Source organism: Bombyx mori, chromosome 17 (genome assembly GCF_030269925.1).
Source record: "Bombyx mori chromosome 17, ASM3026992v2".
In the NCBI taxonomy this organism is placed as follows: domain Eukaryota; kingdom Metazoa; phylum Arthropoda; class Insecta; order Lepidoptera; family Bombycidae; genus Bombyx; species Bombyx mori.
Genome location: NC_085123.1, coordinates 602028 through 617947, shown reverse-complemented (window position 1 = coordinate 617947; position 15920 = coordinate 602028). Strand labels below are relative to the sequence as shown.

The 15920-nt window shown below is 38.1% G+C and overlaps 1 protein-coding gene across 1 annotated transcript in view; it reads left to right on the top strand.

Moving 5' to 3' along the window:
- Nucleotides 1–317: 317 nt before the first annotated feature.
- Nucleotides 318–15920, top strand: part of LOC101739127 (protein singed) — a 55500-nt gene continuing 39897 nt past the window's right edge. Inside the window, exon 1 of the mRNA XM_038017024.2 lies at nt 318–672. The gene's annotated coding sequence lies outside the window, so the exon portion shown is untranslated. The remainder of the gene's footprint in view (nt 673–15920) is intronic.

Sequence of the window (15920 nt, the reverse complement as noted above, 5' to 3'; positions counted from 1 at the left end):
ATCTGATGATGAGTACCATGAAATGCACGTTACTAGCAGTAGAACCAAAAACCTAAGAATATTATGCTCACCAAGACACCTACAAATTCAAACACACATATAAATTAAAACAGCACTTTTGTAAAAATTTTAATTGCATTAATTAGTTACAGTATGTAAGTAACTAGACAGTGAACAATTTAATGAGAAGTGCAGAATATTTGTAATGAGATTATCAACTTTATAAAACTAATTATTGCAGGGAATGTTTTCAAAATTTCACGCGTATAATTTATGATTCGTTTAATATTTTATTGGTTAAGTGGAAGAGCATTCTATTTTCTCATTGGATGTGCATTATAACGGGTGTCCCGCGGCTACCTTCACTCGCGTCATCTCAAGCGATCACCAAGCGCCATCTTCAAGCCGTTCAGTCCGCCGCGAACAGCTGTGGGAGACGTAAGCGTTTATAAAAATTTTACATTTTAAAAATTCACCGGACAATATAAACCGGCAATTTTTTTTAACTGTAATTTACGATAGATTCCGACAATTAAGTGTTAACCTAATTGATGAAAAGTGAAGACTGATATAAATAATTATTATATTTTTGTAGTTAGTGCATTTTGTGGTTTTCTCGCGATCTCGCGATTGCATTTCTTCTGCGGTGTAAACCAGCTCGAGTGTGAAAAGGTGAGTTTTTATAATACTAGAATGTGTCTGTTAGGTTGATGGCCGGGCGCGCCGGTGCCCGCTCATGGGGGAGTCGGCTCCCGCGAATCGATTGTGCCAGGACGCGGTGTACATACCCCTACATACCTAAATGTTCCGGGTGTAGGGTGGAATGGTACACCCTCACTCTGTCGTGCGTATAGAAGCACGTATTTGTCGTTTCACTTATTGTTCGTGATCTTGAACTAGCTGCGGCGCACCGACTCTGTTATGAATATAAATTATTTATAAACACCTTTTGTTCAAAGATGTTGAATGTTTTTTCAGCTGGATTTATTAGCCGAGCTGGGTCTAGTGGGGACCTATAGTAAACTTGCTACCTACGTTTGGAAATAATCACTACCCTCGCATACTTAGAGAAGTAATTTTATGTAAATTTAAACAAAGAAATTTGTAGTTTTAATCTTGCCGCATACATGCCTACTTGTAATAAGTGACTATCAAATGAAAAATAAAGCAAAACTTGCATATTATAACTTACTTTTTAAAGGAGCACGGTTCTAGTGTGCGTCTTTTTGTTTAATAAGTTGTGTTATTCTTTAATACATTATGCTGCAGATTACCTACCTTAGGTGCGTAATAAAAAATTTCGAGTTTAGGTATGAAACATGCTATGAAAGGAGTTTTGCCTCTTTCTTTGGAACATTCTGTAGACTGTAGCAGTGTACACTATACGGATTCACGTTGAGGTTTTACATGAGCTGGTGTTAGACATCTAGGTATATTGGGATTTACGCTATGTAATGTTATTAAAATATTAGCCATGGTCGGACGGGTCAGAAGTCCAGTGTATTCGTATGGAGTATTCCAGAGTTGTAGCCGTGCCGAGGTTGAAATCATTCAGACAGGAAATAATTTTCTTTCACATTGGTAGTCGTACCTTATGACCCAATAAATATCGATTGTTCTAAGTAAACGTACGCAATGCGTTCACGAACGATTTCAACGATGAGGGAATAAAAATAACAACAGAAACTCCAAAACATTGAGGCTTTAACAAATACACGAACAATAAAATGGAAGCGGGCTGACGCATCTTCGGTACACAGATAAAACACAAGCTATAGAGACCGCGCGGGCAGACCAAAAGAGCTCATGACATTAAACAGATGACGATAATAACTGAATTGACTTAGTCAAGAACCGGGAGATGTGGAAGAAGAGGAGGAGAAGTCTTTTATAAGAAATAAAATAAATCTATTAATTCTTAAAGGAAACGCATAGGCAAATGCACAATATCTCTAATGTCAATAGGAAATATGTCATATTTTAATTATTAATATGTAGTAGTAAAACAAATTTAAAATTGCATAGTTAATAATAGTAATTAAGTGGTAGAGCAGATTATAAGCTCGCAAGAGTAATTGCGACCAGTCCGCCTATTTGTGCCCTGAAGCAGTCATAGTGGTCACCATCCAGGCCTAGTGGTGTACTCGAATTCGCGATGAGTACCACTTCTCATCTAGCGTCCTCCGATCAACACACACAGTCAGTTTTCTCTATATAGAAAAAAAAAGTGCGTAAAACTTTTACCGTATCATCATAGATAGCCATTATGCCTATTCCGGTCCTAGCTCACGACCATTGGTCGCATGTAATGTCAACGTTCCCGTCATTGATAATTTAAGTTTCAAAGTTTACATTACTATCATCACGACTAAAAATACTCAATCTAAGACTATAACGGATTTAAAAAAGGAATTTTTAATTTTCAACGCACCTAATTTCAATGCCCTTAATTTGAAACCAGAAGAATGTGAACAATGATGGGTAAATTCACCAGTACCTTTAGCCACGCGTTTTTGTTTTCGGCGAAGAGCTAGTGAGTTGCGGGTATTTGAATTGTTCAAATCCGATCGTTTGCTGTTTTGTTGTTGAGGTCACATTCTAACAGGAAAATACTAAAAAATTCAGCTGCTATGAATATTTTAGGCGCATCGACTATAACAATACAGAAATCTAAAGTTTATTGCGAAACAACTCACGAATTCTAATAATGATTGCACACATAAACTTAATTTTAAAAGTAATAAAACATTTCTATAAAATTTAATGGAATCGTTTTGCTGTCGTTACATTATGCAGTTTTGTAAAATTAATTGTAGATCTTTACCTGATTTTATGGAAACTTAGATTGAACTATACGAGTATACTTAAAATATTCACTAATACTCTAATTGGCGACGATCGGGAATCCTGTACATTAAGAATTATGTTGGACATTTTCTAAATATTAGAAGTAGTCCTAAGCTACGATCAAACTTGTTCCAGGCTTATCGAAAACCTAACACCAAATATGCCTTCACTTAAGTACAACAAATGTAATTCTCGAGCTCCGCGTCCGTTTCTGTATTGAGCAGATGGAGATTCACCTGGCGTTCGGTTTAGTCGTTGTGCCACTTTAGGCCGTTGACCTTACACCAGAGCGTGGAAGCCGCTATCAATCTAGATATACTGTTGAAATTCTAACTGCCGACTATTCCATATATAACACTCAATCGCAGCACAAATTTAGCACAGAGGAATCGTTTTAAAATCCGATCATCTCTGATAAGTTACGCTGCGCCGACGCTCAATTATTAACCACAATTTTAACCACTAATTGGCTGTACATGTTTTCTACGTGTTATTTTATGAAGCGCATCAGTGTGTTTGAATTCCACAAGAGCGCAGTCGCAGCACGCGTCTAGAATCAGACCGCGTCGGCGCGAATGTCCTCCGGCCAATATCATGTGTCCATCTAACGAGCTCTTCACGCGCCATTAACGCAACTGCCTATATATATTGCAGTTTATTTCTTTTAATGTATTCTCCCTCATAATTTGATGCGTTATAGACCCTGCTAGATTCTGCGAAGTACTGCTTTTGCTAGGACTAGTGTTAGCAACGTCCTCAGGTTAGAGCCCCGTGAACTCACCTACTCGCTCGGTACCGCCGGCATAGCCCCGTGAGGCTACCAGCTTAGGTAGGAAAAAAAAGTACAGAGTACCTAACTCGGTTCCAGATTACTGCTATTTTAAATTAAGCCATGGACAATTATCTTTATACCGTATCGAAAAAACATTAAACAGGATTATCGTAAAACACCAACGATAAAATGATTGATCACATTTTGAATAAGCTAATCGGAAATCTAAAAGAATCATTCGATAATTACGGTTTATGGAATTCCAAATTTAACTAGACTTAAACTGTGTACAATTACCGACACGGCGCCGGCGCCACGGTTTTTGTGTTCGTCTATTTGAAAACGTTCGCGTTCCTAAAATATCTTTTTTTTATTTTACCTAAGCCGGTAGCCTTTGAGGACTATGCCAGCATCACCGAGCGAATAGGTGAGCTCACGGAGCTCTAACCTGAGGACGTGGGTAACACTGGCCCTAGTAAGAGCAGTGCTCCGCAAAATCTACCACCGGATCGGAAACGCGACCCACTGAGAATATCCGGCGAGAAACTCCTTGGGCTGTCTCTGAGGGCTATTTTACTCGCCGAGCCCTTCGTCGGAAGCGACGGATTCGATGAGAACGATGACCGGTGCTTGAGGCACCTAAAAAGAGATCCGAAATGACGTGTCATATCTAAATGTTTGTGTTAATATTACTTGAGCATGTCTCTTTTATTTCGAAGCTACTCATGGACCACTATTATTCATTATGTAAATTTGTAGTGGTCAACAGTAAAACGCGCTTTACCAAAAACCAATTGACTTGCAAATTGACAGTTGTTGGTCTTAACAATTTTTTTGAATAAATTATAACAAACTTGTACTGATGTTCAATGCGGACACGTGTTTATAAATGAATCTTTAAAACTGTCTACAAGAGGATTCACTAATTCAAATTACAATCGTTAAAAAATGCGTACATTATTATTCACATAAGATGAATACATTTTGTTTTTGGCGTTCATCAGACATTTGAACACAAAATTTAATAAATCTCATTTAATTATTTTCTCTGCCAATGTCATGGAAGCTTGAGTGCAAAGATAAATTTGAGAATGAGTTCAATGGCCGCGCTTAAAAGTACGATGATTCATAACTGAAGTGGTTAAATCGATAAGTTAATGTTACGCGTTCTGTTTACACTGACAAGATTTTAAACTTCTTGCCCGTGTTATTAACAAATGAAAACATTGTTGTCACAACCGAATGTTAGACAAACACACTTCACGTTGCTTTTATGAAGGGGTGGACGAGCTCACGGCCCACCTGGTGTAAAAGTGTTTACTTGAGCCGATAGACATCTACAACGTAAATGCGCCACCCACCTTGAGATAAAGTTCTAAGGTCTCAGTATAGTTACAACGGCTGCCCCACCTTTCAACCCGAAATGCATTACCTGGTGCATGCACCTGGTGATAAGTGGTCACCGAAGCCCATAATTATCTACACATTGCGACATGAATTCTAAGGCCTCAGTTATAATAGTACAACGTCTGCCGCACTCATCAAACTGAAATGCATTACTGTTTCACGGCAGAAACAGGCAGGTTGGTGCTATTTAGTGTGACCTATCCGCGCGAGCTCACAAGACGTCCTACCAAGACGTACTACATCCCAAAAAAGTTATAATAGTTTTAAACAATTATACCCGTGATTGGAAGTCGCAGTGACCTACCACAATTATTATACCACCATCATTTAATTCTACCGACAATCAAACACGCATTCCGAATTGAAGTTTCCCAAGACGTTATTCCGATGCTTTTGGAACTTCAACCTCATGTGGCGCCCTCAAAAATCTTGACAAGAAAACAATGCTAATAAACGAGCATTACAAGAACGTGCAAATATTCCAACGAAAATTTCCTAACAATTTTATCAATGCATCATCAAATTTTATTGTTTGTGTGTAGAAAGCCTAAACCGTTAAGGCGAAATCACGTCGCTGCATCGCATTCAATAGCTTTGCTCTCGTTAATAAGTGCTGACCGCGGTGGTGGGTCATCATTTCTAAATATTGCCAAGTGAAAGGCACGTTTGAATATAAACGGATGTTGAGAGGTAAAAAGAAATGCGCACAACATTTTTATGGTGGCTATCAAAGTCCACTGAATTATTTACGAAATATGTATATTGAAATAATTTAATGAAATGAAATTAAAAAGTAGTCGTGGCCTAAAGGATAAGACGTCCGGTGCGTTCGTGTTGAGCGATGCACCGATGTTCGAATCCCAGGCGGGTGTATCAATTTTTCTAATGAAATACGTACTCAACAAATGTTCACGATTGACTTCCAGTAGTGAAGGAATAACATTTGCGTAATTACTGATGGTAGGACCTCTTGTGAGTCCGCGCGGGTAGGTACCACCGCCCTGCCTATTTCTGCCGTTTCTGCGTTTCGGTCTGAAGGGTGGGGCAGCCGTTGTGACTATACTGAAACCTTAAAACTTATATCCCAAGGTGGGTGGCGCGTTTACTTTGTAGATGTCTATGGGCTCCAGTAACCACTTAACACCAGGTGGGCTGTGAGCTCGTCCACTCATCAAAGCAATAAAAAAAATAGCAAAAAGAGATGAAACGCATTTACAAATGGCTGCCGGCGCTATGAACATTTTAAATTGTTTTTATTTCTAACCGGCGACCCGCTCCGGTTTCGCGCGGGTGGTTTAGTAAATTATACTGAAAGTGCATTACAGTAATTAGTAATTATTTTTCTTATAAAATTTTAATAAGAAGCTCCAACATTTAAATTCATTTTGACTTTCCTAAATAGAAGAAACTAATGGTTGTACTCTACTTTAGATTTCTAACACGACGACTTTCTTGATCAATGCTCGTGAATTCTGAGCGAAATGGTATTTGAATATTCATAGTAAGGAAGTAGTGGCTTTATTATGCATGTGGTGCTCTTCGAAATCTTTACATTTCTAAACTTTAAGGCATCTTTCACACCAACCGATTATCCGCCGCCGACTGTAAGTTTACACTGGGGCTGATAGTGAGAATACTCATAGTCGGCGGCGGACAATGGGTTGGTGTGAACGATGCCTTAATTATTGAATGCCTATTCGGCGGCCGAAGGTGTTGCCACTGAGGCTTCGTGCAACCGTCCTCTCCATTGCTGCAGGGGGCAGTAGTGCATTCTGTTTTGAATGGTAGGGCAGCCGTAATTCTAATGACGTTGAACCATACTTCACGTTTATGAAGAAGATTATATGTGCGCTTTTACGGATCAAGATTAAAAAACATAGTAACTCGTATTTCACGGTTTGCTAGATATGCTAGATGTAGATAGAGTGCACCAAATGCTAGATATAAACAAGTATACTCATAAGGTAATTGATCTCGTAATGTGATCAATAATTACCTGACCAAGCGGAACAAGCGATATCTTTTTTATGATTGAGGGTTCACTGGTGGTCCGGAGGCCTTTCCAGTTTCACAAGGACAGGTGGGCGAGCAAGGACTCAGCCAGAAGGGGAGGGATTTGCTAACAGCCACCCGAGCGCCTCCAAGGGAGACCTAACAACTCAAGAGTTGTTGCTTCACGAATGAATCTTTGGGAGGCTTAAACGACAAAGGGAAGATCAGAAGATCTTCCCTTTGTCTATATGAAACTTGTATATATGAAAGGTTATCTTGAAAGTGTCGTAAACGAGATTCAAGCATCTGTCAAATATCTTGCGTTGTATGATGGCACAAATCTCGTACTCAATATTATTTACTGTTTAATTTCTCTTATTGTTTAATAATTTTCTTAACTTATTTATAAACGCGATTTGCAATTAAACAATTGTGTCGATACAAGCCGTGCGCGGAAATTTCGACATGATTAGTAAGCATTCGGAACTTTTAGATTATTTTTTTCCTACCTAAGCTGATAGCCTTGAGAGGCTATATCAGCGTAGCCTTAACTAGTAGGTGAATTCACGGGGCTCAAACCTGATGACGTTGCTAGCACGAACCCTAGCAAGAGCCGTGCTTCGCAGAATCTACTACCGGATCGGAATCGCGACCCGTTGAGAAGATCCGGGGAGAAACTCAACGGGCCAACTCAAATGCTTAGGTTAGGTTGCACGTCGTACTCTTTGTCGAGTTCGACGAGCCCAAGCGATATCGACCAGAAGCGGTCTCACAGAAAAATGAAACTTAATATATGTTTGGTATCAAATTCTTTTGCTGTTTCTTCACCTAAGTATCCAGAGTGTTAATTCAATTCAGGAATGTGTTGCATGCTGTAGCGTTCTCTCTTCCCATAAGATCTGAAGGGTCACGCCGAACACCATATCGCCGTTTATCACGACCGTTTAGATATCGTATCGTGACGATATTTATCGCGGAGCGCGCGTATTATGTCGGCTATTAGCATGTCAGAGGGTCTGCGTGTCGTTTATGTGAAGCACTTGACGTTATTAACTTGTTATCATTCCCACTCGAATTGCACATAGTACAGATATTAAGGTAAACATAGTTATTGTAACGGGTTCAACTTCGAAATATATCGAAAGTTTGTTGGATTTTTCTTCACGCACCAACGCGGTTTTATGAAAACTAGTGGTCGCCCGGTAGTCGAAATTCGACTATAATTAATTGAAATTATAAGTTTGTATACTATTTTGATTCTATTTTCAAAGACTATTAAACTTCTGTAATCACAGATTTCGCCAAGACTACACTATAGAAAAATATTAATAAAGACAAACAATATTTAATCTATTCTCAATTTGACCACAGACGTCAAGAACAAAAGTTTGACAATAAATAAATAATATGCATGCGTGTGTTTGTCAAATACACGGTAGTGTGTGTAATGTTTTCTTTATTGATTTAATGTATCTTTTATGCATTATTTAAAAAAAATATTAGCTTTGTGCACTTCTTCTCTATATTCTCTATAAAATATAAAATTTCCGCGCAATTTTCGTAAAAAAGGATACAAAGTTTTTGCTTCACGTGTTAATAATAATAATATATATTATATAGATGTATTTTATCATGATATACGTACTTATAAAATTACAAGGTTTTTTTATTGGTGGACGAGTTCACAGCCCACCTGGTGCTAAGTGATCACCCAAGCCCAAGACATCAATAATGTAAATGCCGCCAACCAGCTTGGAACACGATTCTCAGTTCTACAGTTTTACAACGGCTGCCCCACCCTTAAAACCGAAACGTATTAATGCTTAACGACAGGAACAGGCGGGGTGGTGGCGCCTACCCGTGCGTGCTCACGAGACGCAGGTCATACTTACACCTTGTGCTTTATAGACAATTATACAGAAAAGTGGTACATAGACAAATGTTCATTGTTTAGATTTGATTTCCGTTGGATTCGTATCCAGGTCTTCGTCTATGTTCAAGTTCACGTACTCTGGTAGAAACCAAAACTGTCAGAGTGATTACGTTCTAGTTAATATGCGTTATTATTGGTTATCTATTTGACCCCGAAATAGTCTTGCTTTCCGAAATTCAACAATTAAGACTTATGTCTCCGGGGAAGTGGATGTATTCACGTTGTGATATCTGGTTCGCTCTGGTCACATACCAGATGTTTATGCAAGTGCTTCGCAATAAAACGTGTGGTTTCAATAAAATTTAAAAACATGCGATCAGCACTTGAATTATCAGTAATAAATGCATCACAAAACATTACCCAAGAGTCAGCATGTACATATGTAACTCAAGAAGGCGACACGAATGACCGCGGCAACACACATCCGTCTATTGTTACATGTTCGTCACCAACATCGTACCCGTTCTTATGACAGCGAATTGCATACAAATATATCGCTTTTAATAAGTGAGTGTCCTATAGAATTCAGTTTTGCAAGTTAAAAACCAATTTCATAATAATAATAATTGCATTTATTTACTGCACAATACAAATACAAATGACTTTTCAATTAATATGACGTAAGAATTCTAATTCTAAACAATATTACTAGAGATAAGAAGGCCGCGGCTCAGCTTTGTGATAGATGAAACTATAGCTGTTATTCTGCGGCTGCCTGTAAATCTATAAACTTAAATCTAATAATACCTAAATTTAAAAATATGTGGCATAAACAGCATCCGCACTTTTCTGTTTAAGTAGAAATTCCTGTGATCTGCTTTACAGATATTTTTTCCCTATCTAGTAATCGGTAGCCAAGAGGTTATTCCAAATACTCACGGATCGGTAGGTGAGCTCAACCTGAGAGAGGTGCTAACAGTGATCCTACCAAGAATAGCGCGTTGCTACCATCGGAATCGCGACCCACTGAGAAAGTCAGTGGGTATTTTTTTATTGTTTTATTAATAAAAATAGAAAAATGTTTGCCTTAAATTTCCTATTTACACATTTAGTTACCAATCTTTCACGTTTTTAAGATCTGAACATGTACAGTAATGACTAAATTAGTACCAAAGGCTCTTTCTTACGTGACAATAAAAACAAACAAAATGGCTGCTATTGTATTATGATGAAAATTAATAATTCTCAAATAGTAGGGTAGTTAGTACCTTTAAAATTTACCGCACAATAAAGGCCTCCCTACGTTTGCCGCCAGGGGCGCTATTCCAACTTAATACAAATTTTAACTCTTACGCGATCGACAAGTTAAAAAACTCGCACTAAGCACAATGACCTGTCTAAAAGTTCCGAATTCTTACTAATCATCTCGAAATTTCCGCGCACGGCTTGTACCGACACAATTGTTTAATTGTAAATCGTGTTTATAAATAAGTCAAGTACATTATTAAACATTGAGTACGAGATAAATGTTCAAGGACCAAACTATTTATACAACCACCAAACGACAGCCGATAACCAGAGAACACTAAAGAGCAGTCATCGTACCTAAATGACACTTGTATAAACAACTGAATACATATTACATTATCTTAGTTCATTTTCGGGTACATTCGATTCATGCAGATTGTGTTTTTTTTAATTACTTAAGAATATTTAAATTGTGGTGGAGATTTTTTTTTATTGCTTCGATGGATCCCACCTGGTGTTAAGTGGTTACTGGAGCCCATAGACATATAAATGCACCACCCACCTTGTGATATCTAAGGTCTCAGTATAGTCACAACGGCTATGCCACCCTTCAAACCGAAACGCATTACTGCTTCACGGCAGAAATAGGCAGGGCGGTGGTACCTACCCGCGCGGACTCACAAGAGGTCCTGCCACCAGTAAAAAATTCATTATTATATAGGGTCGAACGTTATCCGAACGTTATCCAAAGGTGCTCCTCTCCGTCTGTTTTTATCCCCAGGTGCATACGGACGCCAGTGGAATGTCGCCGCGATATATAGTATTACTTGGCGTTCCATAGGATATGCATATTGTCAATTCTAGAAATCTATATCTATCTACCTGTACTGAGAGGACAAGAGGTCCTACCACTAGTAATGTATAAGGAGGAAATATCTATGGATGCATCTGCTGTGGATTTTCCCTGTGCAGTGCACTAATGTCTACAACAAATGTATCTGGTATTCTGGTTGAACTGACAGATTTCAATCATTAATCATGAAAACGAAATATTTTTCACAATTTACTGTACTTAACCTTGGTTGGAATTTTCATTTCTGCCAAGCTGACTCCACCCCAGCTCCCAAAATGTCGGATTTATTAATGGCATGAAAGGTTGATAAACTTCCTCATGTTTTCTGAACCTACAGAGTCACCAATAAGCAACCATAACAGCACAAGATTTAGAATCGTCTGTCGTATGTCCTTATGTGGTATGTGTTTAATGGTGGTAGGACCTCTTGGGAGTCCGCACGGGTAGGTACAACCACCCTGTCTATTTCCGCCGTGAAGCAGTAATGCGTTTCGGTTTGAAGAGTGGGCGAGCCGTTGTAACTATACTTGAGACCTTAAAACTTATATCTCAAGGTGGGTGGCGCATTTACGTTGTAGATGTCTATGGGCTCCAGTAATCACTTAACAGCAGGTGGGCTGTGAGCTCGTCCACCCATCTATGTAATAAAAAAAAAAGATTCAATGATAACTGAAGCTACTGCTACTGCCGGTTCTATGGATAATTTCACAACCGAATGCATATAATGGTATCGATACTTCTAAATTCTACCTTTTGTTACCCATTATGTGGTGTTGGAGACGTCTCCTCAGAATTCCGTGGACCGCGCACCGTACCAACATTTCGATCCTGAAAGAGCTCAACATCAAAGAGACACTATCGTCAACAGTCAAAATACGAATCCTCAAGTTCTTCGGGCACATCACTCGTAATAAGAACTCCATTGAGCGGTTGGTGGTGCAAGGGAAAGTCGAGGGCAAAAGATCTCGCGGACGATCTACAACACGATGGACCGACCTCATAAAATCTGTGACTCACTCCAACATACACGATTGCTCTCACTCTGCGAAGCGCCGTGCCACGTGGCGTCGCATCGCGAGAGCATCGGTATCGCAGGATCCGACTGATGCATGGCCACGACCACTCTGTCAAGAGTGTACGAATAGGAAGTTAGGAAAAAGTTACCTATTATATAATTATTATCCGACTTCTATAGATTTTAATATCTCTCGCTAAAAGTAATCTGTACTCTTTTAAAACATTCCGCAGGAGTAAGTACAAAGGAACGTGTTTCAGAAAACAATACAATTAAAAAAATAAATTTCAACATTACTGAGCAGTATTTTAAGATCATCAGGAAAACAACAATGCACTAATTAAAACGACATTCCGCTTAATAAATCACGAAACTAAAACATTGAGTTTGCTCACAAGGATAACTGAACAGAAATATACTACAAATTGTATCACAAATAACTTCCATTGCTGTAATAATTACGTACTAGATTCGATTTAATTTAAAAATAATATAATAATAAGAGATCAATAGTGGTTATAGATGCTATGAATATGATCCAGCTATGTCTAACGATGAAGGTTACAAACAAACATCTGTGGTGTCAGCAGCCTCACAGTTGATATAATAAAAATACATTCAGGTAAAAGTAAAGTTAGTTCTATGTCCTCCTTCCGTGGATTCCTCAATGTTGAGGGTAATGACTCAACAGACTCAGAATAAACTGAACTGTAGGGAAAGCGCTGTGACATGTCCTTCTTCAAAAGAGGCTCGTTTGGTTCTGCCCCTAGTATTGCTGAAGCCTATGGGCGACGGTAACCACTCACCATCAGGTGGGCCGTATGCTCGCTTGCCTATAAGCATTATTGCTTAGATCAGTGGACGAGCTCACAGCCCACCTGTTGTTATGTGTTTACTGAAGCCCATTAAATCTACAACGTAAATGCGCCAACCACCTTGAGATATAAGTTCTGAGGTCTCAGTATAGTTACAACGGCTGCCCCACCCTTCAAACCGAAACGCATTACTGCTTCACGGCAGATATAGGCAGCGCGGTGGTACCTACCCATACGGACTCACAACAGGTCCTACCACCAGTAAATAAGATAAAACATGCCTAGGAATGATATGTAACCCAAATTAGAGGCCATGTGTGTTATTTGGTTTATTCGTGTGCTCAGAGAGTACAGGTAGATAGGTACAGATTCCTAGAATTGACAATAAGCATATTCTATGAAGCGCCAAGTAATGATATATATCGCGGCGACATTCCACTGGCGTCCGTGTGTGTGCACCTGGGGATAAAAACAGATGGAGTGGAGCACCTTATCGACTGAATAACGTTAGACCGTCTATAATAATGAATATAGGTTTATATCCACTTTTACAGTACATATTTATGTTAAAAGTTTGTGAGTAATGTCCTTTATAGTAGTTAAGCGTGTATCCTACAAGCATTATTACCGCCTCCTTGAATATTCTCAAAACAAAGAGATTACAGAAATTACATTTAGATTTAACCATCACGACGTTGGCCCGTCCAACCACTCGCGTGACTCAAGAAAATTAAAATTATGGCGATATTTGTCCAGTCTCAAATCTGCGACCAATTTGTTTAAAAGGGCTACGAACGCGGACTAAGACAACCATAACCATCTAGATTCATGACCAATCGGCGATAAAATCAGATTATATGAGCACAAAAGATAGTCAACTCCGTTTATAAAAAGTAAAACAAAAGGGTTATTCACTGGTAACACCGACGCGCCGCAGTTGGCAACACTGATTGGCGAGACGGGTTTAATTTTAGAACGCGCTCCGTCTCTGAATTGTGTGCGTTTAGCCTTTTTTGGAATACTACATATTATTATAAGCAAGTTTTAAGATTAATTAAAAAGAATACTTGATAAAATTGAAATTTGGTAGCGGTAACTTCTTCGTAGTGTTTGAGGCTACAGTAAACATTTATGGTCCTAGATAATAAATATTAGGAATATATTTCGACAAAGCGATATATTTTTAAATAAAATTCATTCATATTAAATACGAAGCGAATGTCAACTTATTCGCTAAAATATAACATTGTGAAATCTACGGGCGAACAAATACATATACGCTGCTGAAAAACTGGTTCTGTGTTGCCACAGTTTATCGAAAGGATTTCAGAATTTAAAAATAGAAGCCTTTAAATAAAATAAAATAAAAACAGTCCACATACCGTCCAACTAACTATCCATCGAGCGTGTCATGTCGGCTTGAATGCGCTCATTGTGATGCAGACAGTGCGCTCTTGTGACAACGGACAGGATAGGGCTGGCTTGTCACGACCTCTCTGAAGGGACTATTTAGTTCTATACTTATTAATACGCTTTTATTAGTTTCAAACGTATGTATGTTAGTATGTAACGGAATCTTTGAACATGATTTTGACCCCCTTCAAAACGTCTGATTAAGTCGAAATTTGGCATACTTATTAAGGACCAATTCAATTGACAATTCAATATATAAAAAAAAATATATATTGAAAAAATTGTAATTCAACTAAAAAATGAAAAATAAATAATAGTTTAAAAAAATAGAAAATAAATTTTAATAAATTTGAATTAAAAATAGTGTAAGAAAAAATTATTTTATTGTAAAAAATACTAATTTAAAAAATATATGTAAAAATACAATTTTTTAGTTGGATTTTCTATAAAAGCGTATTTTGTTAGTTTTTTTAAACTATTATTTTTCAAAGTGATGTTGAAACAATTTTGAACAATGCTGGTAAATAGTTATATAGGGCAAGAATAGGGATAAGCAATCTCAAGTTGTGAGTTTCTTTACACTGGCCGACAGTTTTCTTCCTATTATCGTTTATATGTAGATAAAATTAAAAAGATGTGGTGACGTGGGACACCAGGTAGGAACGAAGTTCCTTAGGCTAATGTAGAATCGACACAATTTGCAAAAAAAAAATCGTGCTCAATTTTATGTAGGTTTTCTTGATTTTTCTCTTAAATTTTGCTGATTAGTTTTTATTTAAGTGCAGGAAAGTATGTAAAAGTAAAAGAAAGAGGGAGAAAGAGAAAGGTATTATACACTACTCGCTTGTGTATGCGACTGTCGCGCCTGCACACGTCTCATTTAACGGTTTTATTCCACGCACTTTTTTCCACGGATTTTTTCTTACGGTTTTACTATCACATTTTTTTCAGTTCGGTCGCGCAGCAAAATCCCTATCCCCTCCAAGCCTGCCGTAAGGAACTTCGTTCCAAAAAAAAAACCATTCCGAACTGATCACTCATGAGCGCGTTGTTAACAGCGGTAGTGTGGGCTCCAAAAACTGATTTGCTCATAAAAAGTAATTAAACTTAAAAACATCCTTCAATATGTTTTATAAAAATATGCCGTGTTATTGTTATTTTAAACTGTTAATTTATTTGGTTATTATTTAAAATTTCAAAATGAATAAGCCTGAACTTGTTTTTCATGTAAATTGACAGTCATACTGCGGCGAAAGTTATTTGACTCTCATAAATATTCAGATGAAAACTTTTATTTCACTTACATAAATATTAGTAAAGTATTCCCCGTTTAATGTTCCCACAATACTAATGTCGAGTGCACGTAAACACATCATTGTCAAAACGAATACATTAGGTACACACGGTAGGTAGCGGCTTGGCTCTGCCCCTGGCATTGCTGAAGTCCATGGGCGACGGTAACCACTTACCATCAGGTGGGCCGTATTCTCGTCTGCCTACAAGGGCAATAAATAAAAAAACACACACATACATACACGCATATCGTAGGGTGAAAGGCCATTTAATTTAAAGGAATTTTCGCGCGATATTTATCTTTCGAAATTAAATATCTATTAGCATCAACAATTCGATGTTTTTAATCGGATTTCAATTACGTTTACACCATTCCAATAGCCGAAGAAGTA